The 26,592-nt window shown below is 47.8% G+C and overlaps 1 protein-coding gene across 1 annotated transcript in view; it reads left to right on the top strand.

Annotated features, from left to right (window-relative positions):
* DRAP1 (DR1 associated protein 1) overlaps nucleotides 1-26,592 on the top strand; it is a 232,081-nt gene that overhangs the window by 101,325 nt on the left and 104,164 nt on the right. The window lies entirely within an intron of this gene.

Here is a 26,592-nt window from a genome sequence, read left to right as displayed (position 1 = left end):
GAAACTAAAACACAGTGTATACTCAATGGTTTGTTAGACGTCCTAGCCCAATTAACAGTGAGGGGGGGTTGTTTTTTCCCCCAAACTATCTTTCCTTCCTGTTACCCCATTCTAAGATGGACAAAGACAGCAGGAAAGCGATGTTGGTTGGGTCTTTGGAGGGACAACCCATCAGCCTAGCTACTGTTTACATGCCTTATTCAGCCCTGGACACTTAATTTCCCTCAGTTTCTAGAGAAGTGGTCTGGTTTGGCTTCTGGAGACATTATAGTCACCAGAGATTTCATTGTAATGTGGGAATCCATCAGGGATATGGAGGATGGGGATGGAGGACACATATAGGCAATTTCCAAATACTTAAGGATATCCCTGCCTGACCTGGAGTTTCTGGTTGCCTGGCTGGAAGTATACGCTAAAAGGAAATAAATGCTACTGACTCTGGATACATGTACTGAAGTGAGGTAGGATCCTTCTGCATTGTTACCCCCACTTTTTGCCTGGTGCTATGCTGGTTTTTGATTAGTCTGACTGGGATCCTGCTAATCAGGACCCCAGTCCATCTGCGTTCTTCCTAAATTGGTAAGATTTGTACTTATGTACATCCAATATTGGATGCTGGGGTACCCTTGTCAGTCCCTAGTATATAGTACCCATGTACCGAGGGCTTAGGTACCCCAGAGGTCCTCCATGGGCTGAAGCATGTATTATGCCACCCATGAGAGATTCAAATTGGAACTATAGGTCTGCCATTGCAGCCTGTGTAAGTTTGTGCATGCACCACTTACTAAAGATATAGGTTTACTATATCTGAGGGTCACTGTACTTAAAACCTAGAAGTCACCCTTCTAGCAGGCCTTTGCAATCCTCAAGGCAGGGTGCTAGGTTCTAAGTGAGAGGGAGCCCCTGCATGAGCAGGACACCGGTGCAGCCTACGGAGTCCATTCTCCTGGGTTGTCAGTGAAGAAGCCATATACTGTATAGAGGGGCACCGCGTAATCACGCGATGACCATCTCGAAAATTGTTGCAACGAATCCTATCATGTTTGGTATCAAACATGTTGGAATCATACTTCCACACTGAACGTTGTGGGAGGTATGATTCAAAGCACTGGAAGGGTCCTCCGTTAGACTCTCTGTGTTCCTGGTACCAGCCTTCTTGACTCGGACAGCACAAACTGGTTGCTGCTGACCAGAGACACATATCTGCCCACCTGCTGCTGAGCCAAGCTCAAACAGAGGAAGGTAGAACAATAGGCATCCTGTCACAGGGAGGTGTGACCACCACCCAAACAGGATTTAGTGTATTAGGGCTGGGTGGGTACGCTTGCCTGTGCCAGAAAGTCTGCCTATGGGGCACATTTGGTGTCCCTGTGCATAGTCCAGTTCAAACCAGTCCTTAGGAGCCGTTGACTCCCGTTCTGGCGTGAAAGTGAACAAAGGACATGGGATTAACCCCCCACCCCCCGTCCAAACCCTCCCCTGGGTCCCCTGAATCATCCCAAACCTTTTCCTAGGTTACTTAAAGGCTTACCTGGGTGTAGGTCCCTAGATTCGCCTAGGGAAAAGATTCAGATCGGACACCATTGCACTTCTACCGCCTGGGCACTCTGGACTTCGTTTGGGCCTGACATTGTTTCCCTTCCAGTCTGCTGCATCGTCTGTGCCTGTGCCTCATATAGGAACCTTCCAAGGCTTGTGAAGCATCAAGGACACCTGAAGTAATCTCTCTTGGAGTGAAGAAGTCGCTCCCCTGTATTCGCAGGCACTGCAACGAAGTCGACCTGTCTGCATATCCTGAGCTCCTCCGGACACCGTGGGCTCTGCATCACAGGTGGTGGTTTTCCACAGCTCCTGAGGCCTGCTCTACCCTCTCACAAAGTTTTAGGCCAGTAGTCCTCCTAGGCGTTAAAATAACCGAACCCCTGAGTACTGCATCCACTTTGAAGTTGCAAAGGCTTGTTGTCTTTGAAAGAAGCTCTTCAGGCTTCAAGCAGCCCCAACCTTGCGCACCTTCAGTGACCAGAATCTTCTACCACCTGCATTGTGTGCATCGTGACCTCCATCTTTTGGTGAGCTGCTTGAGATTCTCTCACAGAACTGAAGGCTATGGCAAAAAAAAAATATAAGCGTCATATGTTGCTTCAGTGCTTGGGGCCCATAAAGTTATCTGTTGCTCATAATTGGAAGGGGTCTGACCGTCCCCCACTCAGTGGTATCACAGACTCTTGTCTGTCCTTGCTATGGAGCGGTTGATGAGCAATATGAACGGCACTCATTTACAATATGAAGCTAAATGCAAACCTGTTCATGCGAAGTTGAGTGAGGTCTGCCAAACTCCGCACTCCATCCGCAATGGAGGACCCTGGGTCTATTCAATTGATGTGAATAGTTAAACTTTCTTTTCTTCTTTTATAGTGACGTATCGATATTTGGTGTGTGCTCTTAGCTGCACTGTGGTTCGTACACTGAAGTTTGGGTTTCCAAAAGGGGTGGGGTGGCCAGATGAGGGTAAAGGGTGGGCCAGGCTTATTCAAATCTAAAATATTCCTTGTAACACATGATATATGAATATAACGTTCATTCACGATTGCCTAACGCTCTGTCTGATTGTATTGATAGCACATGTTTTGGCTGGATGTTTGCTTTTTGGCTGCACAGTGCCTGAATATTTAATAAAAAGATTTATGCAAAAAGAAAAAAGCAGGCCTTCAATATGCTTTTCAGCTAATCTCATCTATGTGAGAGGGGACGGTTAGTCACAAAGGTGGGGGCCGCTGAGGGTGCCGTTTTCTTCACTGTCCTTGTAACTTCCGGGGTGGGACTAAATCTCCCAGCCGTTATCAGAGAACTGTGGCCAGGAGGAGGAGCCTCTGCCTGAAACTGCGCTCTTAAGCTTTCTGTGTGTCCTGCTTTGTGGGTGCTGTTTTCTCCTACATTTGCTGGTATTGTAAGTGCTGGGGAGGAACTATAATCCGCCAGCAGTAAACCCAGAGGCTGTGGCGAGGAGGAGGGGACTATGCCCGAAACCGCGCACTTAAGCGCTCTGTCCCCCCCGCGGTGTGTGTGCAGTTTTCTCCAGCATTAGCTGACATTGCAACTGTTTGGGTGGGACAACATCCCCCAGAAGGCATAAGAGAGTCAATGGTCAGGAGGAGGGGACAGTACCTGAAACTGCGCTATATCACGCAGAACGGACCCGAGCATGTTCCCAGGCCAAGAGTGGGGCTGTCTGTGCCCTTCAGTTACAGGAAGAGGCAGGGCTAGGCACTTCCTCTTTCATTATATCAATCCAGCGTATTGTTGAATAACTCCCCAGCCAGGGTAAGTCAGTTTATAGGTTTTCTCTCTTTCAGTTGTATTCTTGCCAACTGCTCTCATATTGATGTTCCCTTTTTTTGCCACACTGCGAACTGGCTTTTAAATTTGCGTTATTCTCATACAACTAGCCCTGGTGTAATAACTTTAACAATGTGGAATCGAAACGCTAAAGCCCAGTAAAGCCCCAATCTTAAACCTGTATTGGCATAGCCAATAGGTCTCGCCTTTGGGACCTTATAAGTGCTTAGCCATGCAACGGTTGGTGTTGTTGCACCACGGATATTGTGCTGCATAACTAAATATTTATAAGGTCCCAAAAGCGAGACCTATTGTCTATCCCAATGCTTGTTATTAGGTGCTGTCAGTATTTTGACAGCAGTTTCCCTCCTCCAAACACTTTAACATAAAATGCTAATTTCAATATTCACATAAATGTGATGATCGCTCTGTGTGCTCAGTCAATAGGCCAAATCCTGGCTGAACATGTAGTCTGAACAACTGACCATCACTGTGAGACACTTGCACAGCCTTCAGTCTCTGCTCCAAAGCTCTCAATTGTGCCCCTTTATGCCCCATTATGAACATCCAGTTACAGCCTGAACTCACACAGACTACTAGAGGCCAGTTTACTGTGGGCACTATGTACACTCGTTTGGTGCATAAAAATAAATTACCGAAACACTACTGGTATGGAATGCAGATTAAGTAAAACATCAGGGGCGTACCTTGGTTAGTAAGATTGGTGTAGCAAAAGACAGTCATAATCTGTTATGGCTGAAATCGCTAGTGCAGTTAGCACGAAAGATAGGCACGCCATGCTTTGCTTTCTTCAACCGCTTGCTGTTGCTGCATGTCTGAAATAAAAGCAGACTGCCTTTGCCACTTAGGTAGACCCTGGCTACGGATTTCCATCTTCTGTTCCCCCCAGCACTCCACCACAGGCTATCGCATCCCACCCCACCTCTGGCTCGTGCCTGCAGCTCCTGGGAGCCTCCCTCGGCCCTAGAGGCGGAGCACGCCGGCTGAAGCCTTCAGTGCACACATGCCCTGTGTGGCGGCCAGCTCCGGCTAGCAGCACAGCTGGGCGGGTGGCTGGCCCCTTCCCCCACAGCCCGCTCACTCTCACAGCAGCGCAGAGCCCACTCGCCACTCCAAAGCCTCAGCTCGGTCTCCCTGGGTGACCGCAGTGTTTTTGCAGACCGCGCTGTGTGTGTGCGCTTCCTGTAGGATGGCGGAGGCTGAGCTGCACAGGGGGAGCCTGCAAGCATTAGCGGTGAGTGCCTGCTTCATGCTGGGTCTGCGGGTGGGGCCGGGCATCTGTCGGTTGCCCCATCCCGAGGGGGTGCAGGACGCGGAAGTGCACCTGAGAAGTTTGCTGCAGCTCCTCTGCTGCTGCCTTCTGGCTGCTTCCGCTTATATTGGTGTGATCGTGGGCTGGCGCTGTGCATCTCTTGTCCCACCATGACCTGTAGTGAGATCGTTTCTAGTAGCATCAAGGTGATGGGGAAGAATCGATTATGAAACCGATGGGGATGAGACTGAGGAAGAAAGGTGGGGTGTGGCGCGTATGATCAGAACTTAGTAGCACAAAGGCGTCCTCTTCAGGTACAAGAAGCCTCCATCGCATTGATGAAGAGGATGAGTGTAACACAGCGCAAGCACAGCACCACCCATCAACTGGGTATTCTAAAGGCACGTGAACACTCTTATCAAAACACAGATTTCTCAGACCAGCCAAGCATCTAGCAAGTTTAACACATTTACTCGCATGCCGTTGTAGTTAACGCGCACACTTTTCGATCACTCTGGCTGGGTAAAGACGCGTGGACACGTAAAATGCGTACAGACATCATGAATTTATTGAACAAACAATTGAAATTCGAAAATATACCGGGATGTTTGGATAGACAGAGACATACAGGGAATAATAATGACAAGTAACGAGAGAAAGAACATGCTCGGCCGTGCGAAAGCTAAACCAAAAACCTTTGAAATCTGACCCGAAAATGATGGCACACTGCGTGCCACTGCTCATAACCGCAATCCGTAGGCCGTGGGTGAATACATTTCCTGAGATAGTTAGGACATGCAGCCGTCTTTGCCCACTTGCGTGCTGTCTTCGCATGCAAAACCCAATAGGAAAAAACTATTAAAAAAAGACCTGAGTGATTCCAAGAAGTCTTTTTCCTAGAGCAGCGCATGCTGCGCTAGGCTCGACCTAAAAATCATGAGAGCGCTGGTGTAAATTGCACTCTGGAAGAGATCGACCACCTCATTGAGGAAATTGAGACTTATTTTGCAATCTAAAGATGTGATTCCAGTTGGCAAGACTGGCCCAGTAGCTGTGCCTGACTTGTTTAGGCGAGAGAAAACTAGGAAAGGCATTAAATGTTGCGTTGTGAGAGGCCCTTGTGAACTTACTCCAGGTCCTAACACCTCCAAGAAAAAAGTGGATTCCAATTGTACTTCATTGCCCAAGTGCCTACCGCTTACTCCCGTACTCACCATCTTTCCATATATTCCCTGCCACAATAAGTTTGCTCTGTTGGAGGTCCACACCCTATGCCCCCAGTCCAATTCTGCAAGTAGTAACTGATATAACTGCTACTAGTCCTCATTGAAGATGGTGAATTATGTTCTTAAGACATGAGCTGCAGAAAATGAAATGCTTAAATATAAAGTTAACCGAAAGAATTGATGATCTTACAATAATCCCCTCAAATGCAACTATTTAGTCTAGTTGTATTTATAGGGCGGGGACATCTTTATCCGGGATTTTAGTTCATATGTTAAGCTCTATGAAGCAGACCAGTCTACAAAGTTTGTTGCCCTGGCTTCGCATTTTTACCCAAAGGCTACAATTACCACTGCTGCTAAATCTGTTGCAGCTTTCACTGCTATGTCTACACAGGTTCTGAAGCCCTCAAGGAGCGTTCCTTATATACCCCAGTATCTTGACAATATTAATGAACTTATGAACACCAACAGACTGATCGAGCCTTTAATAGGGCTGGGCTGGTTTATCATACTAAGTCATCTGAATTATATTTTCCTCCTGTCTGTTTAGCCACACCAACGGAGGCTGGTACAGGTTCCAGAAGGGTAGTCTACATGACCCAGGTCCCGAAACTTGATCCTGCTGCCCAGGAAGATACAGTGTCCCTAGTTAACAAGGTCATACATTGGATTAGGTCCACACACAATTGTTTGTTGGTAATAAAATCTGATATTGTGTACGCTAGGTGCTGTCACCTGGGTTCCACACAATCGGACTACATATCTGTGACACTAAATAATAAGCTACTGGTTGAGGGTCCTATCGGTCTTAAATTGCGCATTCCCATATGGAAGGGTCCACCCACTTTATCAGGTTAAGATTGTATCCTCCATCTAAATGGGAAGGTTTCAACAACCCGGGACCTCTTTACAATTATCTCCCTCTAGTAACAAGAAAAATTACAGAAGTGGAGGAGTCGAGCCTAAATCTAAATGTCTGACTTGGACACTGTGCTGATAGACCCCTGTCGATTGGCTGTGAGGGAACTAATAATATTGACCAGGGCCATACTGGGATCCCAACGCAGCCCTGGCAAATTTGTCGGACCAGCCCCTGGTGAAGCACTGCCTCGCCCCGGAGGCTGAAGATGCTTGCTTGTTGCTTCAGTTACAGGAGGTCATTATTGCAGCACCGCCCCAGTAACAAAACCGGCCCCTACCTCTGCAAAACTGGCTGTCACCCTACCATCCTCCTGGGGATAAACCTGATGCCCGGTATGGCCAGTCCGGTCCTATTATTGACCGTGTGGGCCCACAGGCAGAGCAGGAAAGTGTTGACATCATGACATCATGACATCATTGGGGGTGGGTGAACCCATTCTAGACTGCTCTGGTGGGGGCAGGAAGGGTATGTGCACAAGAATTTCTCAGATTGAGCAATCAACAGGGTACACTGCACATAGAGACGGTTCCCCCACAAAAGCGTCTCTTACTATGATATCCTGGAACCTCGCCGGTATGAAATCTGAACTATATGATACTAAGTAGGTGATTTTGATATCTGCATTTCAAGAGATTTGAGCTGTAAACAAGGTATTTGTCAATGGCTTCACTTCTTATAATGTAGAAGCCAGACCACCTGGGGAATCCGGCCTTGCTGCAGGAGGATTATTAATTATAGTAAAGACTGTCCCCTACACACATTCGCTACTAAAGGTTGACTAGCCCATTGTAAAGGGGATAAGTCTTAAATTCCCTTCTGGGCTGAATGTAGTTTTATTTAATGCATATGTGAGATCAGCACTCGCTAACAAGGACTCTCCCGTTTTGGACCGCCTTGAGGAGCTCATTGAATTGCATCAGAAACAGGCTAATGTCATTGTTGCAGGAGATTTTAACATTTCCTTAGAGCCTTCATCTTGTATTAACACTCTGACCGAGTCAGACGATGAGCAGTGGAGCATATCTCTTTTAGCTAGTTAACCATTGAGCCATTTTTTCAACGTAACCCTTCAGCTACCTTCAATTGTAGGGGTTGATGTCTAAGTGCTTGTAATGGCCATACCCGCTCAGATCAAGAGATGGCACTCACCTTTGGCAGGGGAACATATAGAAGTATCATTGACTGTGTGCTTGTTGACTTAAGGCTATGACCATTTATTGATGATATGAAAATTGGCTATCGTTATGATAGCAATCACATTCCCTTGACCACGTTTTTAAAGGGGGACATCTTTAGTTGCGTCTTAACCTCTCATCACATGGAGATTCCTCTTCCTTTGATAACTAACAACTACAGTCGTGTTGCATGGCCCCAAGTATTGTTCAGCTCGAAGTTGCTTTCAGAGATCTACCACTGGTATGTTGAATATTTGTCTGACTATGTAGGTCACCCAGATTATGAAATTCCTAATCCTATCCTGGAAACCCAGGTAAACATTTTCAACAAACTATGGGACCTTTTTTACCAAAAGGTCACACACAGACCCCCCCCCCCCCCATTTTAAAGCGAAACCGTGGTTTAATTTGGGTTGTAAAATAGCCACATGTTCATTATTGATGGCTGTTCAAAAGTGCTTATTCCAGGATATTGTAAAGCTAGAAGCAACTATGAAATGTCACTTATAAAGGCTAAGAATGATTGGGATTACACAACCTGGCAAGTTTTACTATGTGCCACTAAGACAAATAATAATAAAGCTTTCTGGCATAGAATCTCACATGGAAGCTTAGTTTTTTTTCTCATCATATTCAGCCTGACAAGTGGGTATTTCATTTTTCATCTTTGAATGCCCTGTCTAGCAAAGCTGATCTGTCTTTGGGCTCAAGTTCTAGAAGCTTCATCCCAGTCACCCACAACATATACACAACTGTAGCTAGTGATGTTAACTTCAGTGTATCTGACACGCTTGATTCTAAAAGTCACCTCGAATTAGCAAATGCACCTGGCTCGGACAAGATACCATGGGATCTGTAGAAGTCTGAGTCCTAAGTTTGGTCCAGTTACATTAACCTCTCATCAAACGCTGTTGCGGCTGGTGGATAAATCCCTGAATCCTGGATGGGAGCTGAAATCCTACCAATTTACAAGAATGGTGATGATGGCAACCCCTCAAATTATCTGCCCATCAGCCTTATAGACAACCTGCAGAAGATTTTTGCTGCGCAGGTCCTTGAAAAGCTGTTAAACTGGGCGGATGAATATCATAAGTTATCTCCTCTCTAGGCTGGTTTCCTTGTGAAAATCAGCACCATTGATCAGATGTTTAGATTTACTGTTTTGTACCTGAAATACGTTTTGCTTAACAGACAAAATTTGTATGTAGCCTTTGTTGAACGACTTGCGCCGTTTGATTTTGTTCTGCGGGACGAATTATGGAGTGTTCTTGGTGAAATGGGTGCCCCTGCTAACATGATCAATCTCATTGTGTGTCTTCTTGAAAATAACTATGCACAGGTACGCTGGCGAGTTGAGGGAGAATTCACTGACTGCATGCCAATTCAGCGAGATGTTAGTCAGGAGTGCGTCCTAGTGCCCACTCTATTCTCTCTTTACATAAACGTAAAAGTGTGACCAGTGAGTTATTGGAATGTTTGAACGATTCACCCACTCTAAATGACATAAAGATTCCAATCTTACTCTTTTTCGACAATCGGTTACTTATCTCCAAGACACCAGCGGGTCTCCAAAATGTAATTGCTAAATGTTCTAAGTTTTGTGATTCAAGAGGCCTTGAGCTGAATGCAGCAAAAACAAAGTTCATGGTATTTGAGGCTAGACCAATTAGAAATTGCATTGTCAGAGTGGAGTCTGATGTTCTGGAACGGGTCAAAGGTTTTGATTATTTGGGAGTAAGATTGTCAGAGTAGGTCCAAATCTATTTCACGTGTGCACTTTAGAAATAGTTCCTATTACATCTCCCCGGCCTGGGATGGTTATGGAGCTAAGGCCCAGAATTCTGCCCTTTCCGGAGCTGAACTGTGGAGTTATAATGATAGCTCCAATTAACGATAGCCAAGAATATATTTTTATAACTCTTATTTCAGTTCCATCTAGCACTCCCCTTGAACCCTTATTCTTTCTCTAGCCTCAAAAGAATTTTTGATCTGGCAGAACTAAATCCTTTTGTTAACTAGGTAAGACTATGTTCTACCCCAGAGTGATTTGATTGTAGGAACTCTTTAAAGGAACTAATGGGCTTGATGAATTCACCAAAAGTTTCTTGGCTAAAGTTTGTATCTAGCTGGCTTGCAAAACTGTCTCTAATTAGACTGTGGGAAAAACAGAAAACATCTGTAAGACCGATGCTGCAGTTTTAAAGTTGCTTTACTAGGCATTTGTTTATTGCTATTATATTTTGAATATGAATAACAGGCACCTACCTAGCCTATACTTTAAGTTCAAGATTATTCCACACTTCTAATTGTTTTTAGACACCAGTACACCTCCTCTTGCCCAAAGCTTGAACGTCCGCTTCAGACTGGGCAACCTACCACTATACGCTCCTGAAGGGAGTGAAGCAATAGAATGACTCCTAGTTCTGTCCTCCTTGCGGCGTGGATTCTGAAATGGAGGAATATATTTTGTTCTTATCCAGTATAATGGGTGTCTTTCATAGATTCACATGCCTGAATCATTCCCCGTCGTCGAGACGGGAGTCTCCCGTATATAGAAAAGTAATGTCCTATAGACATACATAGAGAAAAATAGGCCTAAGGGCCTTGCCTTAGTAGCCTATCTATGTCCTTTTGTAAAAAGGACCAAACTCCAGAAGGTAGCCAATCAGCTACCACCTCCCTCTAGAACCTTCCTGTCAGGAGCCTCAGTCTCACAGATTTTCTACCGCACGTTGTGCTAGGGAGTCTCCACCTAAGTTCTCCTCAGGTTTCCTAGTTTAATCTCTTTTCTTCACAGAAATCGGATATTTCCTTCATAAATCAACCATGGCTGATCAACAGAAGAAGGGTCTCTTCAGAGCTTGCTCTTCTTGTGGTAAGAAGAGGCTCCACGTCGATGATAAGCATGAAACCTGCTTATACTCTCTTTATCCAGACCATTCTCCTAAAGAGTGTAGAATTTGTAGAACATTCTCTACAAAAACACTAAAAGACATAGAAGGACGGCTGCTCCTCTGGTTGAACAGGCTGAAAACCAGAGACAACCTGGAGTCTTCAGAGGACGGTGAGATGGCTTCAGTTTCCTCTAAATTATCCTTGAAGAGGCCAAGGGTTGCTTCCCCTAGCCCTACAGACGTTCCTCCTAAAAAGACTGCTAAAAAGTCTTCAGAGGCAAAATCTACAACGTCTGACAAGGAGGTTCCTGCCTTCAGGAAGCCTGCGCCGTCGTCTACGACTATTTCGTCAACGCTTTCTTCAGCGCCGAAGAAGACTGTGTCTCCAGTCTATGTTTCAACATAGACGACGACGGTGTAGACTACGATGGCGTCGTCCGCATCTTCATCGACGACAACGACTACTCCATCGTCGACGGCGGGTAAGCCTGTGTCATCGATTTATCCTCCTTAAAAAGCCCTCGACGACGATTAAGATTCCGTCGACGGCGTCGACGACATCAGCGTCGTCGACGAAGCCAAAACCGTGCCGTCGACGAAGACTCAGACGACGGTGAAGACATTGTCGACAACGAAGACACCGTCGATGAGCGCACCATCAACGAGCGCACCATCAACGACGGTGCCGTCGACGAAGGTGCCGTCGACGAAGGTACCGTCGATGAAGGTACCGTCGACGAAAACACCATCAACGTCAATTGAGATTCAATCGACGACGACACCGTCGACGACACCATCGTCGACGTTATGGAAACAATCGGACTTGATTTCTCCGTTGTCAACTTCTAGTCAGCCGTCTACGATTCCACCACCTACAAAGAGCACGAAAAAGCCAATAACTCCGGACTTAAAGACCCCAAGTAGGGTGCAAAAGTTACGGTTACCCCCATCTTGTCTACTGCAGGACGAGGACTCAGACGAAGACCAGTACGGACAGGCCACCAGTCCTTCAGATCTCGTAGTAAAGTGCCAAAGCACTGATGAGGATGGCAACGAGGTGGTTTTTACAGAAGAGGCTGAACATTCGCATGTCCAGACGCAGGTCACACCTATGGTATGCCTTCCGGTGTCTATAGTCTCAGACTTACAGTTCTTGATCCAAGACTACAAGCAGCGATTTCCTGAACCGACCACTGCCCCGTCAATGGAAACAAATCCAGCTACATCTAGACCAACACCATCCTCACGACCTAGACCATCACCTTTGGTGATCCGTCAGGAAAAAGAACCAGTGCAAAACATCCCGTCTTCTGACGAGGAAGTCGAAGAACCAGAGGATGGAGAAGTACGGGACGACCAGTCCGACCTTAGGGACGATGAGGACTACATCGCTCCTTCTCCAGCCACACCTGAACCCGCTACCTCGGATTCGCCGCCAGTGGACATTGGCGGATTTCACAACTTAGTGGAGAGAGCGGCCACAAGATTCCACATGACTATGGAATCCCAGGAAACTGTTTCCTATACGATTTTAAAGACCCGGTTAGAAAAACAACCAGATCAATTCCTATCATTGATCACATATGGGAACAGGGAAAACAGCTGATGCAGACACCAGCCTCGGTCTCCGCAGTGGTACCACGGCTGGACAAGAAGTATAAGGCACCGACAACAGCACCAGCCTGCCTTACTGGGCATCCCAAGCTAGATTCGGTGGTTACCCAGGTGGCACAAAAGAACTCTAGGAACCCGTCCTCTCCACTGTCAGCTCCACCGGACAAGGAGGGCAGGAAGCTAGACAGTATTGGCAAACGCTTTTCCACCACGTCGGCCATGACTGTGAAAGTGGCGAATTCCATCGCGCTACTAGGCCGCTACAATAGGCAATTGTGGAAGGATATTGCCCCGTATCTGGCGGAATTACCAGATAATTTCAAAGAGGAAGTTCAATCACTCCTTAAGGAGGGCCAAACATCGGCATCGGAACTCATCGATTGTGCTATAGATGTTGCAATGACCGGCTTCAGACAGCTAGCAGGGGCCGCGGTCTTCAGAAGGCAGGGGTGGCTTAAGGCTACATCCTTTCGTCAAGAGGTCCACACCAAGGTACTGGACATGCCCTACGACGGCCAGCACCTTTTCGGGGAGAAAATCGACGAGGCCCTTCAAACGATCAAAAAAGATAGACACGGCACGAGCGCTTGGCACATTGCAGTTTAAGAACCAGTCCTTTCGAGGGAGCAGGGGTAGAGTCCTCTTACAGAGCAAATCCTCTTACTCCTATAACCAAGGCCGATCATAATACCAACAGCGACAGCAGCAACAAGGTCGCCAGACCTCGTATGGAAGGTCCAACTACAGAGGAAAAAGCCAGAGGAAACCCACTGGCGGACGCCAATGACCGTTTCCAGCAGCCAGTCCGTCCACAATCTTGTTTTTTCAAACTTGGAGGAAAACTTACACATTTCCTCGACAATTGGAGATCAATTACAACGGATCGGTGGGTGCTCCAATTGATACAATTCGGACATTCGTTGGAATTCAATTCAATTCCCCCGACAACTCCTCCTCGCAAGCTTCAACACAGACATTTACGGTTACTCCTTCAAGTGGTCTCTTTAATGTTAAAGAAAGGGGCGATAGAGCGAGTACCATCAGCTCACAGAGGAAAGGGATTCTATTCCCGCTTCTTTCTAATACAAACGAAAGGGAAGAAATGGAGGCCCATACTAGACCTCAGGGCACTCAACGCATTCTTGAAGAGTCAATCGTTCCGTATGTCGACGATCCAGGAGATCTTTGGGTCACTAGAGGAAGGAGACTTTATGACGTCTTTAGACCTGCAAGAAGCATATTACCACATCCCTATCCACAAAGGCCACAGGAAATTCCTCAGATTCGCAGTGGCAGGTCAGCACTATCAATTCTGTGTCCTCCCATTCGGCCTCAAGTCGGCACCTCTGATATTCACCAAGTGCCTCTCCCCAGTGGCAGCTTTCCTACGTCAGCAGGAACACCAGGTCTTCCCATACCTAGACGACTGGCTGGTGAAAGCACCATCTATGAAAGGCGCAGCCAAGTCCTCCAGCGCCTGTCTCAATCTTTTCCAGCATCAGGGCCTGACGCTCAATCACGAGAAGTCTACCTTACAGCCCTCCCGAGTTCTTACCTTTCTCGGGGCGACATTGGATACGTAATGTTCAAAAGCATTCCCATCTCAGGAGAGGATGCACAAGCTTATCACTCTGGCCACCGCAGTGGCCTCCAAGAAAACCTTACTTGTCCGTACTTTTAAAGTGCAGTTATCCAGTATTGGTGTCTTTCATAAATTCACATGCAACCCTCCCGCCTCCCCTGGAAGGACTCACTTCTTTCTCTAACAAGTATTATGCCTACCTAGCTTGGTGCGTACGAAAATCTGAGAGACTGAGGCTCCTGACAGGAAGGTTCTAGAGGGAGGTGGTAGCTGATTGGCTACCTTCTGGAGTTTGGTCCTTTTTAAACAAGCATTTGCAATGCAATAGCTCTCGCATTAGGAAAGTTAGAGGTATTAGTATTGTAAATGACAATTTTTTTATTTATGTGTTGGTTTTGAAAATAGCGAAATTAATAGCTTTGTCATTTACAATGCCAATAGTTTTAACTTTTGCAAACGTGACACCTATAGCATTTGTAATGCAATATGCGTTGTATTTACATGACTTAGATGTATTAATATTACAAATAACAATGGGTTTTATTTTTTATAATACTTAATACTTAAATAAAATTTGTTGTAATTTATAATAGCAATAGCTTAAACTTTTGTAAATAACTTTTGGGAAGATTATGTTCAGTGTATTTTATTGTGATGAAAATCCAAGAACAGAAGTGAAATATTAACATCTTTTTGTGACATTTGTAATAAAGTTTGAAACATTGAGAGAACATATTAGAACCAGTTGTTGAATGGTTGCACAGAGTGATGCTGTGGCCTTCAGTGGTGCTGAGTGATGCTGTGGCCTTCAGTGGTGCTGAGTGATGCTGTGGCCTTCAGTGGTGCTGAGTGATGCTGTGGGCTTCAGTGGTGCTGAGTGATGCTGTGGCATTCAGTGATGCTGTGGCATTCAGTGGTGCTGTGGCGTTCAGTGGTGCTGTGGTGTTGAGTGGTGCTGTGGTGTTGAGTGGTGCTGTGGTGTTGAGTGGTGCTGTGGTGTTGAGTGGTGCTGTGGTGAGTGGTGCTGTGGTGAGTGGTGCTGTGGTGAGTGGTGCTGTGGTGAGTGGTGCTGTGGTGTTGAGTGGTGCTGTGGTGTTGAGTGGTGCTGTGGTGTTGAGTGGTGCTGAGTGGTGCTGTGGTGTTGTGGTGCTGTGGTGTTGTGGTGTTGAGTGGTGCTGTGGTGTTGAGTGGTGCTGTGGTGTTGAGTGGTGTTGAGTGGTGCTGTGGTGTTGAGTGGTGCTGTGGTGTTGAGTGGTGTTGAGTGGTGCTGTGGTGTTGAGTGGTGCTGTGGTGTTGAGTGGTGCTGTGGTGTTGAGTGGTGCTGTGGTGTTGAGTGGTGCTGTGGTGTTGAGTGGTGCTGTGGTGTTGAGTGGTGCTGTGGTGTTGAGTGGTGCTGTGGTGTTGAGTGGTGCTGTGGTGTTGAGTGGTGTTGTGGTGCTGTGTGGTGCTGTGGTGTTGAGTGGTGCTGTGGTGTTGAGTGGTGCTGTGGTGTTGAGTGGTGCTGTGGTGTTGAGTGGTGCTGTGGTGTTGAGTGGTGCTGTGGTGTTGAGTGGTGCTGTGGTGTTGAGTGGTGCTGTGGTGTTGAGTGGTGCTGTGGTGTTGAGTGGTGTTGTGGTGCTGTGGTGCTGTGGTGTTGTGGTGTTGAGTGGTGTTGTGGTGTTGTGGTGTTGTGGTGTTGTGGTGTTGAGTGGTGTTGTGGTGTTGAGTGGTGTTGTGGTGTTGTGGTGCTGTGGTGTTGTGGTGTTGAGTGGTGTTGAGTGGTGTTGTGGTGTTGAGTGGTGTTGTGGTGCTGTGGTGTTGAGTGGTGTTGTGGTGCTGTGGTGTTGTGGTGTTGAGTGGTGCTGTGGTGTTGTGGTGTTGAGTGGTGCTGTGGTGCTGTGGTGTTGTGGTGTTGAGTGGTGCTGTGGTGTTGTGGTGTTGAGTGGTGCTGTGGTGTTGTGGTGTTGAGTGGTGCTGTGGTGTTGTGGTGTTGAGTGGTGCTGTGGTGTTGAGTGGTGCTGTGGTGTTGAGTGGTGCTGTGGTGTTGAGTGGTGCTGTGGTGTTGAGTGGTGTTGTGGTGCTGTGGTGCTGTGGTGTTGAGTGGTGCTGTGGTGTTGAGTGGTGCTGTGGTGTTGAATGGTGCTGTGGTGTTGAGTGGTGCTGTGGTGTTGAGTGGTGCTGTGGTGTTGAGTGGTGCTGTGGTGTTGAGTGGTGCTGTGGTGTTGAGTGGTGCTGTGGTGTTGAGTGGTGCTGTGGTGTTGAGTGGTGCTGTGGTGTTGAGTGGTGCTGTGGTGTTGAGTGGTGCTGTGGTGTTGAGTGGTGCTGTGGTGTTGAGTGGTGCTGTGGTGTTGAGTGGTGCTGTGGTGTTGAGTGGTGCTGTGGTGTTGAGTGGTGCTGTGGTGCTGTGGTGCTGTGGTGGTGTTGAGTGGTGTTGTGGTGTTGAGTGGTGTTGTGGTGCTGTGGTGTTGTGGTGTTGAGGTGCTGTGGTGTTGTGGTGTTGAGTGGTGTTGTGGTGTTGAGTGGTGTTGTGGTGTTGAGTGGTGTTGTGGTGCTGTGGTGTTGAGTGGTGTTGTGGTGCTGTGGTGCTGTGGTGCTGTGGTGTTGTGGTGCTGTGGTGTTGTGGTGCTGTGGTGCTGTGGTGTTGTGGTGTTGTGGTGCTGTGGTGCTGTGGTGTTGTGGTGTTGAGTGGTGCTGTGGTGTTGTGGTGTTGAGTGGTGCTGTGGTGTTGTGGTGTTGAGTGGTGCTGTGGTGTTGTGGTGTTGAGTGGTGCTGTGGTGTTGTGGTGTTGAGTGGTGCTGTGGTGTTGTGGTGTTGAGTGGTGCTGTGGTGTTGTGGTGTTGAGTGGTGCTGTGGTGTTGTGGTGTTGAGTGGTGCTGTGGTGTTGTGGTGTTGAGTGGTGCTGTGGTGTTGTGGTGTTGAGTGGTGCTGTGGTGTTGTGGTGTTGAGTGGTGCTGTGGTGTTGTGGTGTTGAGTGGTGCTGTGGTGTTGTGGTGTTGAGTGGTGCTGTGGTGTTGAGTGGTGCTGTTGTGAGTGGTGCTGTGGTGAGTGGTGCTGTGGTGAGTGGTGCTGTGGTGAGTGGTGCTGTGGTGAGTGGTGCTGTGGTGAGTGGTGCTGTGGTGAGTGGTGCTGTGGTGAGTGGTGCTGTGGTGAGTGGTGCTGTGGTGTTGTGGTGCTGTGGTGTTGTGGTGTTGAGTGGTGCTGTGGTGTTGAGTGGTGCTGTGGTGTTGAGTGGTGCTGTGGTGTTGTGGTGTTGAGTGGTGCTGTGGTGTTGTGGTGTTGAGTGGTGCTGTGGTGTTGAGTGGTGCTGTGGTGTTGAGTGGTGCTGTGGTGTTGAGTGGTGCTGTGGTGTTGAGTGGTGCTGTGGTGTTGAGTGGTGCTGTGGTGTTGAGTGGTGCTGTGGTGTTGAGTGGTGCTGTGGTGTTGAGTGGTGCTGTGGTGTTGAGTGGTGCTGTGGTGTTGAGTGGTGCTGTGGTGTTGAGTGGTGCTGTGGTGCTGTGGTGTTGTGGTGTTGAGTGGTGCTGTGGTGTTGTGGTGTTGAGTGGTGCTGTGGTGTTGTGGTGTTGAGTGGTGCTGTTGTGTTGTGGTGTTGAGTGGTGCTGTGGTGTTGAGTGGTGCTGTGGTGTTGAGTGGTGCTGTGGTGTTGAGTGGTGTTGTGGTGCTGTGGTGCTGTGGTGTTGAGTGGTGCTGTGGTGTTGAGTGGTGCTGTGGTGTTGAGTGGTGCTGTGGTGTTGAGTGGTGCTGTGGTGTTGAGTGGTGCTGTGGTGTTGAGTGGTGCTGTGGTGTTGAGTGGTGCTGTGGTGTTGAGTGGTGCTGTGGTGTTGAGTGGTGCTGTGGTGTTGAGTGGTGCTGTGGTGTTGAGTGGTGCTGTGGTGTTGAGTGGTGCTGTGGTGTTGAGTGGTGCTGTGGTGTTGAGTGGTGCTGTGGTGTTGAGTGGTGCTGTGGTGTTGAGTGGTGCTGTGGTGTTGAGTGGTGCTGTGGTGTTGAGTGGTGCTGTGGTGAGTGGTGCTGTGGTGAGTGGTGCTGTGGTGAGTGGTGCTGTGGTGAGTGGTGCTGTGGTGAGTGGTGCTGTGGTGAGTGGTGCTGTGGTGAGTGGTGCTGTGGTGAGTGGTGCTGTGGTGAGTGGTGCTGTGGTGAGTGGTGCTGTGGTGAGTGGTGCTGTGGTGAGTGGTGCTGTGGTGAGTGGTGCTGTGGTGAGTGGTGCTGTGGTGAGTGGTGCTGTGGTGAGTGGTGCTGTGGTGTTGTGGTGCTGTGGTGTTGTGGTGTTGAGTGGTGCTGTGGTGTTGTGGTGTTGAGTGGTGCTGTGGTGTTGTGGTGTTGAGTGGTGCTGTGGTGTTGTGGTGTTGTGGTGTTGAGTGGTGCTGTGGTGTTGTGGTGTTGAGTGGTGCTGTGGTGTTGTGGTGTTGAGTGGTGCTGTGGTGCTGTGGTGTTGAGTGGTGTTGTGGTGCTGTGGTGCTGTGGTGCTGTTGTGCTGTGGTGTTGAGGTGCTGTGGTGTTGTGGTGTTGAGTGGTGCTGTGGTGTTGAGTGGTGCTGTGGTGTTGAGTGGTGCTGTGGTGTTGAGTGGTGCTGTGGTGTTGAGTGGTGTTGTGGTGTTGAGTGGTGTTGTGGTGTTGAGTGGTGTTGTGGTGCTGTGGTGTTGTGGTGTTGAGGTGCTGTGGTGTTGTGGTGTTGAGTGGTGTTGTGGTGTTGAGTGGTGTTGTGGTGCTGTGGTGTTGTGGTGTTGAGTGGTGCTGTGGTGTTGTGGTGTTGAGTGGTGCTGTGGTGCTGTGGTGTTGTGGTGTTGTGGTGTTGAGTGGTGCTGTGGTGTTGTGGTGTTGAGTGGTGCTGTGGTGTTGTGGTGTTGAGTGGTGCTGTGGTGTTGTGGTGTTGAGTGGTGCTGTGGTGTTGTGGTGTTGAGTGGTGCTGTGGTGTTGAGTGGTGCTGTGGTGTTGAGTGGTGCTGTGGTGTTGAGTGGTGCTGTGGTGTTGAGTGGTGCTGTGGTGTTGAGTGGTGTTGTGGTGTTGTGGTGTTGTGGTGTTGAGTGGTGTTGTGGTGTTGAGTGGTGTTGTGGTGTTGAGTGGTGTTGTGGTGTTGAGTGGTGTTGTGGTGCTGTGGTGTTGTGGTGTTGTGGTGTTGAGGTGCTGTGGTGTTGAGTGGTGTTGTGGTGCTGTGGTGCTGTGGTGTTGTGGTGTTGTGGTGTTGAGTGGTGTTGTGGTGTTGAGTGGTGTTGTGGTGCTGTGGTGTTGTGGTGCTGTGGTGTTGAGTGGTGCTGTGGTGTTGAGTGGTGCTGTGGTGTTGAGTGGTGCTGTGACATTCAGTTGCGCTGAGTGATTCTGTGGCACTGAGTGGTGCTGTGGTGTTGAGTGGTGTTGAGTGGTGCTGTGGTGTTGAGTGGTGCTGTGGTGTTGAGTGGTGCTGTGGTGTTGAGTGGTGCTGTGGTGTTGAGTGGTGCTGTGGTGTTGAGTGGTGCTGTGGTGTTGAGTGGTGCTGTGGTGTTGAGTGGTGCTGTGGTGTTGAGTGGTGCTGTGGTGTTGAGTGGTGCTGTGGTGTTGAGTGGTGCTGTGGTGTTGAGTGGTGCTGTGGTGTTGAGTGGTGCTGTGGTGTTGAGTGGTGCTGTGGTGTTGAGTGGTGCTGTGGTGTTGAGTGGTGCTGTGGTGTTGAGTGGTGCTGTGGTGTTGAGTGGTGCTGTGGTGTTGAGTGGTGCTGTGGTGTTGAGTGGTGCTGTGGTGTTGTGGTGCTGTGGTGCTGTGGTGCTGTGGTGCTGTGGTGTTGTGGTGTTGTGGTGCTGTGGTGTTGTGGTGCTGTGGTGTTGTGGTGTTGAGTGGTGCTGTGGTGTTGTGGTGTTGAGTGGTGCTGTGGTGTTGTGGTGTTGAGTGGTGCTGTGGTGTTGTGGTGTTGAGTGGTGCTGTGGTGTTGTGGTGTTGAGTGGTGCTGTGGTGTTGTGGTGTTGAGTGGTGCTGTGGTGTTGTGGTGTTGAGTGGTGCTGTGGTGTTGTGGTGTTGAGTGGTGCTGTGGTGTTGAGTGGTGCTGTGGTGAGTGGTGCTGTGGTGAGTGGTGCTGTGGTGAGTGGTGCTGTGGTGAGTGGTGCTGTGGTGAGTGGTGCTGTGGTGAGTGGTGCTGTGGTGAGTGGTGCTGTGGTGTTGTGGTGTTGTGGTGTTGAGGTGTTGTGGTGTTGAGTGGTGCTGTGGTGTTGTGGTGTTGAGTGGTGCTGTGGTGTTGAGTGGTGCTGTGGTGTTGAGTGGTGCTGTGGTGTTGAGTGGTGCTGTGGTGTTGAGTGGTGCTGTGGTGTTGAGTGGTGCTGTGGTGTTGAGTGGTGCTGTGGTGTTGAGTGGTGTTGAGTGGTGCTGTGGTGTTGAGTGGTGCTGTGGTGCTGTGGTGCTGTGGTGTTGTGGTGTTGTGGTGTTGAGTGGTGCTGTGGTGCTGTGGTGTTGAGTGGTGCTGAGTGGTGCTGTGGTGTTGTGGTGCTGTGGTGTTGTGGTGCTGTGGTGTTGTGGTGTTGAGTGGTGTTGAGTGGTGCTGTGGTGTGAGTGGTGCTGTGGTGTGAGTGGTGCTGAAGTGTTGAGGGGTGCTGTGGTGTTGAGGGGTGCTGTGGTGTTGAGGGGTGCTGTGGTGTTGAGGGGTGCTGTGGTGTTGAGGGGTGCTGTGGTGTTGAGGGGTGCTGTGGTGTTGAGTGGTGCTGTGGTGTTGAGTGGTGCTGTGGTGTTGAGTGGTGCTGTGGTGTTGAGTGGTGCTGTGGTGTTGAGTGGTGCTGTGGTGTTGAGTGGTGCTGTGGTGTTGAGTGGTGCTGTGGTGTTGAGGGGTGCTGTGGTGTTGAGGGGTGCTGTGGTGTTGAGGGGTGCTGTGGTGTTGAGGGGTGCTGTGGTGTTGAGGCGTGCTGTTGCGTTGAGGCGTGCTGTTGCGTTGAGGCGTGATGTGGCGTTGAGTGGTGCTGGGCATTGTGGGGTGCTGTGACATTCAGTTGCGCTGAGTGATTCTGTGGCACTGAGTGGTGCTGTGGCGTTGAATGGTGCTGTGGCGTTGAATGGTGCTGTGGTGTTGAGTGGTGCTGTTTTGTTGAGCGGTGCTGTGGTGTTGAGGGGTGCTGTGGTGTTGAGGGGTGCTGTGGTGTTGAGGGGTGCTGTGGTGTTGAGCGGTGCTGTGGTGTTGAGCGGTGCTGTGGTGTTGAGCGGTGCTGTGGTGTTGAGCGGTGCTGTGGTGTTGAGGGGTGCTGTTGTGTTGAGGGGTGCTGTGGTGTGAGGAGAGGTAATACGGGGGCAAAATGGAAGGCTTTGGGAGTAAATGGAAAGGTAGAGTGGCGAGTAGAGGAGATGTTTCAATAAAAGACACATATCCTTGCAATACACTCGAAAACGTGTTACTCAGAAAGAAGCAGCACCACTGCATGCCCTTGAAGAGTGTAGGTGATACTTGTTGCTAGATTTTCACATTTAGTTGGAGAAATCATAAGATCGTTGAGTCAATGTTGATAAGAAATGCATGCCATATTAATGTGTGTGCAATGTGCTCAACCACAAAGCCTCTCCAGTATCATAGCAATAATTGATTCCCCATTATGTGAAATCCCAAAGTAATATATAATGTAATATCTGTGCAAAGAAATCACAAACTGTTCATTGTTTGAAGGGATTCACTCTTGCAGTGGTAATGATGGTGCATTGGAAATGCCGTTGCAGTTTCATGTTAACTGGTATTTATGTCAAACTAAAACAGCATAAAACAAGAACAGAGGTGAAATATTAACATCTTTTTGTGACATTTTTAAATAAAGCTGTGGCAGTAATTGCTTGTGCATATTACTAAAGCATTCGCCAGGCCCCTACAGTATGAGAGGAGAGATGGGGGATACATTTTGCTTCTGTTTAGCTCTTGGTTTTCTCGTTACTGGGTATTAGTGAGAAGTTTACGTGCTCAGATTATGCTGAAAAATGCTTGAACTGAAGAACGCGGCGATTTAATTAACACTGAATCCCGGCGCGCACGAATCAACCTAACAGTGTGATCCTCTGCAAAATGCCGTAACTCTCTGTAGGCCCCCTTGTTTGCCAAAATATTGAGTACTTAGAAACGAGCTAACCATATTGCAGCTGTGAGACACACTGGACGCTTACGTTTTTTAAAAATTTTGAGAGAAGTCCCAGTTTTAATGTTAACCACTTTTTAAAACAAACCAATATCAATTCAATATTTACCATGTAAAACCTTCTCTTTAAAAAATAAATGGATCTGTAACCTAACGTGAAAAGCAGCAGGTATCATCCGAGTGATGACATCCAAGGGGGCAAAGAACTGGTACGATAAGGTGATGAAAAGAACTAATGCGGTCATCAGTGAAAAAGAGAAATTATAAAGGCATGTAAATAGGATAAAAGCAAACCGTCAGCTCCGAGAAGGAAAGACAAGTGGGGGCATTCCAGTATAACATTTTATTAGTAAACACAGTTTGGCGTTCTTGTGATCCATTGTTATTAATGCTGAAGTGATTGTTAACTGCGGGGGAGCACGTATGGGATCGTCTCTGCAGCAGCTGATATGAGGGACACCGCCTGCGGCCAGGTGACAGTGGATGGTCCACAGCGCGAGATAGTCTGCAGTGGCCCCTCCAGCAGCAAGCAGCACAGGGAAATCTGCAGGCGACGGCCCCAATGTAAGAGAAGGAGAGGGAAGCCTGCTGCCGGCAGCTGCTTTGCCTGAAGGTGGGAAGTGCAGGGCTGGTCGAGGTCGCACAAGCATGGGACCAGTAATGAAAGAGAGGCTGCCCCCGGGGCAGAGCAGGACTTCGGCAGCGGCCCAGCTGGGAGGAGGCTATGTGTTTTACGCAACAGGTTGCAAGCAGGCTACATCTCAAATTTAAGCTACAGGGGAAGAGCCATAGTTTCAACTATGTGTGGAATTAAAATACAAGAAAAACAAGTCATGCAGTTGTGTTACCTCGTGGCTTTGCATATGACATCATTCACAAAGGAAAATAATACGCACAACAAACATGCTGTTGTTACACTACATTGTTTTCTTGTTGGTGTGCTCAGCGTTCGTGTTTGAACGACTCATATAGGTGCGAGAAAAACGCATGGGCAATTGCACGCAACTTTCATAGGGCGAAAAGCTACGTTTTTGCCACGTACAATCAACAAAACAAAAATATGTACCCATAACAAAAAACAGCGCATTATATAACCACATGCGAATTTCAAGTGCTCATGTTTTAGATAAAAAGTATAAGACGTCTCAAATATTACTTTACATCCTCGGCCTATGAAACGTGGAAAAATAACTATGTATACGTCATTTCCGTATGTAGTGTACTAGCCGAGTCTACGTCTGTCTCATGTTTCTACACGTAATTTAAGAAATGTACAGCAGCCGCAAACATTCCTGGCCGGGTTGTAAAATAAATCACACGCCAAACAAGAAACTAAGGGAAGACAATAAGGTAATAAAAGTGCCATATATAGTTTAAAGGGCACGCCTGAAACTTGAATAGCTAAGATAGTAAACAAAGGATCAATGTGGAGAGATTGTGGCCCTATGGCTAGGGCGGCTGACCTAGGAGCTGGGAAACTGGGTTCGAGTTTCGGCAGGGATGCCCAAGCTTGCGTGATTTTGGGAAAATCCCTTAATATCCCCTGTGCCTACCAAAAATGAATGCGTGTGTATGTAACGTAACTAGTGCTGGTGTAAAGCGCTCTGATACATTGGAGTCTAGTTAGCGCTATATAAAACGCCACACATAATGTGATAGTAAAGTGGAAAGGCTAACAGACGTTGATGTGGGAAGTTGCCTTTATTAGTAAAATAAACGTGAGTGCTGATTGTGTTACGTTTTAACATACATTAACTTACAGACAACAAGCTACAAGGAACTGCAGATGGCTGGGCTTTTCCAACTGTATTAAAGGAATGGATCTCACGGCCTGCCGGCCGTGAAGTGTGAAACAGTGGGCGGGGAAGCTTTTCCAACTGTATTAAAGGAATGGATCTCACGGCCTGCCGGCCGTGAAGTGTGAAGCAGTGGGCGGGGAAGCTTTGAAGCTTTGAAGCTCTCGGAGGCCAGAGCGCACTGGGGAAGCCTGTTGGAGGGTGACTGAGGCTTTGATGTGGGCAAATGCGCGTGCTTGTGGTCACGTGATTTCACGTGAACTCTTAGAAAACCGCGAAATCCGCCCGATGGTTTGAGCTCTTGGTTTCACCCCAATAGGGCTAGCCTATTATATCCCTGCGGGATATTAATAGGCGAGCCCTAAAAAGGACATAGATAGGCTACTAAGGCAAGGCCCTTAGGCCTATTTTCTCTATGTATGTCTATAGGACATTACTTTTCTATATACCGGAGACTCCCGTCTCGACGACGAGGAATGATTCAGGCATGTGAATCTATGAAAGATACCAATACTGGATAACTGCAGTTACAGGTAAGTAACGCATTTCTTATGTGGCATACCTCCAGTTTCGTTGCAAGTAGATACGACCTGTGTGCCTGAGTTTAGGGACCAAGAGTCATTTAGTAGCATACAGGGTAGTAAACACTGACACTTCAGGCGACACAGTATTTTCTGAGAGTCTGTTCTTGCTAGGATCATGATTCTGCCTTCGTTTCTATTTTAAAAAAATTGTTTTACACAATCATAGCGAATACTGTAATGTTGGCATTTGCAAGGGCAATATGTTTGTAATTCAGGTATTTTTGCACTACATTACACTTTATCTTGCCTATGCACTTTATGCATCGTTTCTCTGCCTCATGATGCATGCTAATCATATTTGATAGTAATATTAGCTATTCATGTTGCGTCCATAAGTTTGCTACTGCTGTGATTATTGCTACCTTGGACCCTGCGAGGGCCACATTCTTATGTTTTAAAGTAACTTTTGCACTATATAGTACTATGCTTGTCTATGTATTATTTTATCTTCGTGCAGAATGAGCCAGGGCGAACATCAACATTGTTTTATTCCAGTTTTATCATTCTGTTTCAAATGTATTCATGTAACTGTATATTTTAAGCATTGTTTTTATGTCTACTTTGATGGTTTTGGAAACCGAATAAATTATTGATTGATTGAGAGCCACTGAAATTGTATTTGATCATTTGATGGTTTCAAAGTGCTTCATGTTTGTTGTAAATCAGTTCAAGTAAAGTTTTGCACATTGGCCTGGATTGATCATGAGTTAAAGATAGCTTAAGAATCAAACCTTTCAATTGGCCACAGGTTTTTGATGTATGCTGGTTGCTGAGAATATCTAAATGTCTGATGCTCCTGTTACTAAGGCCCAGAAACCTCTTGAACGACGTTTTCCGTTCAAAGTTCTGGTCCCTACAGTTTGTTGGCAATAATCATCTCTGTTGGGGCTTTTCCAGAGGGCAAATGCTCCATTGCGATCTGGGACCTCGCACTAGTATGTTACCTATTTTAGTCGCTGTTTACCTACTGCTTTTTAGGTCTCGTGAGAATTCAAGTGCTCAAAATCCTCGTGAAACCACGGGCTTCGTTCCTGCGGTTTTCTTGAAGTTCATGTGAATCACGTGAGCAAATAAGCACGCGCATTCACGGCACATCAAAGGGCTTCGCCCAGCGTGCGCTCTGCGGCTTCTCCTCCCCTAAGGCTTCTCCTCCCCTAATTAATCACGGCTGGCCGGCCGGCAGGCCGGCCCCCACATACCATCCCCCTCCGCTCTCTTCCCCCACGGATTGCCCATGTACGTCTGGCAAGACCGCCGAGAAAACATCATGTGGCAGGCAATGTGCATTAAGGTAATGTCTTCATTCTCCTCCCCCCCCCCCCGTGCTACTCTAAGAAGTTGCGCCAGCGATGTAAATGAGCACGAGATGTTGTTGTTTCGAGTCATGCGAGATGCAAAACCGATTACTGTTTGCCAATTCCGTGCACGGGATCAGCCCCTCCCCACCAGTAAGTGGTTCACGTATAGTATTACTCCCTGCCACTGTGGGTAAACCAACAGCTAAAGTCTCCTTAGGTAGAGTTCCCGTTTTGTAACACTGAGACTTGCACTTCATTACTTGCAAGTCGAATAACAGACATCCGGAACAACTAAGCTGCTTCCCCAACTCAGTGCTGTAAAGATGTGCTTCAGAAATAAGTGAACTGATAAAACATAAGTGCGCCGCAATAATTAGCAAAAATACAAGGCCGAACATGTGACAAATGCTTCTGTAACATTCACACGGTTCAGAAACCCGATGCAGAAATGAAGCCCGCTTAACGCCTTCATTCTCTCTTACGGTCCGGGATTTTCATTTCTCCATGTGTGATGTAAAGCGTGGAGCTGCCCAAGTGGCGATGTTGGCGCTACATAGCTCCCGTAATAAATAAATAAATATATCATGGTGGCCCGGGCCTGGCAAAGATACCACGGGTAACGGAATGAAGTGCATTGATTCATCGAGTTTAAAAAGGGTCGACGTAACAGATTGATTGTGCTTTTTGAATTTTAAGTGTGAGCTTGCACCAGTAATGAACTTAGGCATGTGTAAGGTAAGCGTTGCGTACATTGTCTCAGCATACGGGCGCGTTTTATGTGCATACTGTACATATGCCTACGTTTCATGGAAAAGGCGGGTGTCTTAGGAAAGCGCTGCAGGAATATAATCAGCAA

Source organism: Lissotriton helveticus, chromosome 9 (assembly GCF_964261635.1).
Source record: "Lissotriton helveticus chromosome 9, aLisHel1.1, whole genome shotgun sequence".
Lineage (NCBI taxonomy): Eukaryota > Metazoa > Chordata > Amphibia > Caudata > Salamandridae > Lissotriton > Lissotriton helveticus.
The sequence above is the reverse complement of the archived record's forward strand: the minus strand, read 5'-3'. Positions and strand labels throughout refer to the sequence as shown.